The following is a 4,297-nucleotide window of genomic DNA, read 5'->3' on the forward strand; positions in this document are numbered from 1 at the left end:
TTGCAACAAGGGAAAAAACTCTTTGGGGTATTAAAGAAAACTTTTGCTATGGGAGTACTCAAACAGTGAACAGTTTGCCACAGGGATTGTTGGGTTGTTAAATTGTTGGAAATCTTAGGAGATTTCCAAAACAGAACTGGATAAGATCATGAGAAGGCTAAACTAGTTTTGAAATAAACCAAGCTTTGAACAGGAAGTTGGAAAAAAGGGACCTTCAGAGATATTTTTCAGTCACTTTCTTTTCTGCAATTCTGTGATGTCTAGTAATGGTGTAGTTGCTTCTCTGCCCAAATTTCATATTCTGAAGCACTTCACAGGCTATTTATTGAAAAATAAATAAAGTGTAGTTATTCCTGCTTGATTCTGCTGGCTCTTCAGTCATAAAGTGATAATGGGGGTAAAAACCAAAAGATACTTGATATATAGTTTCTTTCCTAATCCCACTAAGTAATGGTATCTAATAATACAGCTTTTTTAGCTAAAGTATGAATTTTTAAGCATCGTTCTTATTACAAGCAGATACAGAATATGGCAGTTATTTGTTGAAAAGACAACTTTAAAAAACATTCAGTAGGTACATCTGTTTCAAGCTGCCCTTCTAAGAAAAGAAAGAAAAATACACAATTTTATTGGGTTTGTTGAGCTTGGATGGGTGTAAAAAAGCCATTTAAGATTGTAGGTTCAGTATTTTCATACAGAATATGCCTAGGTTTGTGTTGGGTTTTTTTGTTTGTTGTTTGTTTATTTTGTTTTCTAAAAAATACTTCAGACAAGATTATTTTCCAGAGTTATGGCAGCTTGACTGTTGTCAGTTGATGTTTTGGAAGCAATTTATAAAGTTGCTTCGCATGAAACAGGAAATGTTATCACAGAGCGCATGGCAAGGATTACATTTTTGAGGTAAAATGTAGGGAAGAAAAGAGGCAAGTCGTTTAGTGTGAATAAGAGAATACAGTCAGTTCTTTGGTTGCATAGAGCTGTGGAATGCAAGTTCATAATAAAAGAAGGGCCAGTACAAACATTTTCCAGAGCTTCTGGTTTTCTTTTACCTCATACAAACTCCAAATGACGTCACTGAAGCGAACGTTCACCAAAAGACCTCTTCCTTTTACTAAATTGAAAAGAAATATTGTTGTTCTTGCCAGTTAACTGTAGGCATTGGAATTATTAATCTTCTTTATCTTTGCTAAAAGTCGGATTTAAAAACCAGGAAAACTCTTCAGTTGTAACATTAACCTTATTCAGTTCTGTATTTAGTGGTTACAGAATCTTTTCATGCTTTTGGTGATTATTTTTTCTTATTTCTTTCTGTGCTTTAAAAAAAAGTTAATTTCTAAACAGACACTATGATACTAAAGAACTATAATGTATTATATTTCATTGTTAGCCTTTGCTGCTGAGCACAAATTGAAGATTGATACCTTTATGAGAAATAGGGAGTTGTTTAACCCTGCTAATAGATTTTGAGTTTTTGGAGCAAGGTCTCTTTATATGTGAGTGAATGGTTCTTACTTCTGGCATGAGAATATCCTGTTCTTGGTTGCTGTGTGTCTTAAAATATGGTTTTTGTTTTTTTTTTTATGATGAATTGGATAGTGTTGTATGAAGTATCTTCTGTAAAGTTTTAATGAGCTTAAAGATCTCATTCTACCATGTGCCCTCCCTCACCAACCAACAGTGGCTTGGTTGTGAAGTCTCCTGCCCCTGTAGCATTAAAGGTAATTCTAACTCAAAATTTACTAGTACAGCTGAACTCTTTTTACAAATTAAGTCTGAATTACAATACTACAATAAAATTAGTAGCAGGAAGTCATACAGTTATAGCACTGATATTTATTGCAAAACTGTCAGGTGCATTTGAATCATTGGTGTCTATTTGATAGAATGAGAGGCTTCTGAAACAATTTGTAGATTGTTGTGCCTTGACTTTGTTAAGAACAATGAACATTTGAGTGTTAGGGTACTAAAATAAATAATAATAAATAAATAAAATAATGAGTATTTTTTAACTTAGCTTTCTTTCAATGTGTTTTGGTGCAGTGGGGAGATCTGAGGATTAAGAGTGAAGGAGAATAACTTGATAAGAATAGAAATGGAAGGGATCTAGGCAACCTCCTAGGTTCAGAAAGTGATCTTTAAATGTAACAAGATTTTAATTTATTTTGCAAGGTTACCAAAATCTTCAACATCAAAGTGCTGTTAAAAGTTGAATAATTTCTAATCTGCCTTTAGGTCTATGTGAGGAAGATGTATGTTTCATCTCTGTCAGCCTCCTTCATATTTTGCCTGTTTGCCTGTTCCTTTTTGCTGTTGGCCTGGGTCTTTGGGCTGTTGCCTCCTTTCAGCAGCGCCAGCTGTGGTGTGGAGTTCAGGCTGATGGGCTTAGCAGGACTTTTAGCTTTGTTCTGTCTGATGCTGGTTAGCCTCTTGAGTTAGTGAGGGTGGGGTACTGCTGCCTGAATGTGTCGAGTAGATAGCTGTAAAATCAATGACAGTAAATTCCACAGCAGGTTTCTTAGAATCAGTGATAGGTTTCTATTTCCGGGAGGGAAAGCTTTGTTTGAGTTAGGTTTTTATGTAATCTGCTGTTGTACTTGATAGGTATTTAGAGAAAGTTATATGAATACCTAAAAGTAATATAAGAGGCGTTAATGAAGTCCGTATTTGCAAGAAACAGTTTGTGTTGTGGCTGTGTTGTGAATCACAATGACTTTGATTCTTCTTTCTTTCTCAGAATGTAATTTATTTCCCCCCCCACTTAGGTGTTACTGTGACATGCTCCAAACGTACACAACTTATTGACTCACTTATTGCTCATTAGCAGCTGAAAATGGGGTTCATAATGGACACAAAGTAGAATGCTCTGATAACTCTCCACTTCTGTTTCAGACATCTTTGCAACCTTAATAGAATGCCCTTGTGTGCATTAATTTCACAGTCTTTGAGCTACATTACCACACCAGTTTTTCTCCAGAGAACTGCTGTCTTGCCTGAGCAGAGATTGTTTGGAATTTGTAGTAAAGAAAACATTTCTGCATGACTGTACCTTCTTTTGTTTTAGGTGATGTAAGGTGTGTAGTGAATGAAACAAGAACGAAGGACTGTATGATAAATGTCAGAAGTGCATCATACAATAATACATTCTATAGAGAAAATTTGTATGATTCTAGACAAATAGCACTACTTAAAATCTTCTGTCTGTTTCATGTTTTCCTAGAAGCAAGCTAGAGATTCTGGGATGTGCTTTGCAAATTGTTGAGGATTCGATGTGCAGTTGAAGTCAGGGATTGTTGAACATAGTACTCAGTGTTCTGAAATGTTGGCCAATAGCTCTTCCCTCTTTTGGCACCCAAAAGTATGCTGGCTTGACAGATCTTTATCATTAATTTTTATATATAGGAAGGTATTAGTAATATTCTTCCACTGAGTAGACCTGTTTAGCAAATAACCTTATTAGTATTTCCAGTATTAATGGATGTTACAGTGAGGAGTACAGTAGCAGAGACTAAGGAAAGCACTACTTCTAGAGTGGGGAGTGACACATGTGCGGGAGATAGTCCCTAAAATCACAGTGAACAGTGGAAAAAGGCAAAGTATTCAGCCATCATTCTGAAAATCTTATCTTTTCTTGAGTAAACAGAGGCCCTGTGACCATGTAGCTAGCTCATTGTGTTCCCACTGCTGATCCCTGGACTTCAGTAGTTCCTCCTGTTCTGATCCACAAAACCTAGATTGAAGTGCTGCAAAGGACTGATAAGGTCTGCTGTTCCTAAGGAAAGAACAGGAAGAAAAGAGGAGACTGCACCTTTAGGCAGGAAAGGGATGCTGTTCCATAGTAAGGGAGAAAGCAAGTGTTTTAGTGTTGGGACAGTGGGGAGTGATGCAGGTGTTAAGGTAGTGTCTTAAGACTACAGAGGGCTTCCCAGAATTGAGATGGAGGTCCCCAAGAGGCAGGATTGGTGCATTCAGGTTGAAATTTCCATATGCTCCAGTTTTAATGATATTGGATGTGCAAATGGAGTCTCTTTAATTCTCTTTGACTTTGATCCTTAATAATTCTTTGTTGCATTTTGAGTTTTTGTTTGGGAGGTTGTGTGACAAATGTATAGAGAATGAACTTGGAAATCATTCTTTTCCTTTTGATCATACTCAGTTCTCAGTAGATGGCGTTCTCAGCATAATGAAAATTCTCTAATGTCCTTTCTACAAAAGAGGTAAAACAAGAGAAGAAAAAAAAATCCTGTGGTGCTACTGTTGATTTAGATTATAGTAATGGTAACTTTTAGGAATGTATTTT

General features: G+C 36.1%; 1 protein-coding gene across 4 annotated transcripts in view; it reads left to right on the forward strand.

The window, feature by feature from the left end:
- MAP3K4 (mitogen-activated protein kinase kinase kinase 4) overlaps positions 1 to 4,297 on the forward strand; it is a 68,816-nt gene that overhangs the window by 16,327 nt on the left and 48,192 nt on the right. The gene's annotated exons all lie outside the window — the stretch shown is intronic.

Source organism: Empidonax traillii, unplaced genomic scaffold (genome assembly GCF_003031625.1).
Source record: "Empidonax traillii isolate 1590-97213 ecotype Southwest subspecies unplaced genomic scaffold, ASM303162v1 scaffold63:size2014119, whole genome shotgun sequence".
Classification (NCBI taxonomy): Eukaryota; Metazoa; Chordata; class Aves; order Passeriformes; family Tyrannidae; genus Empidonax; species Empidonax traillii.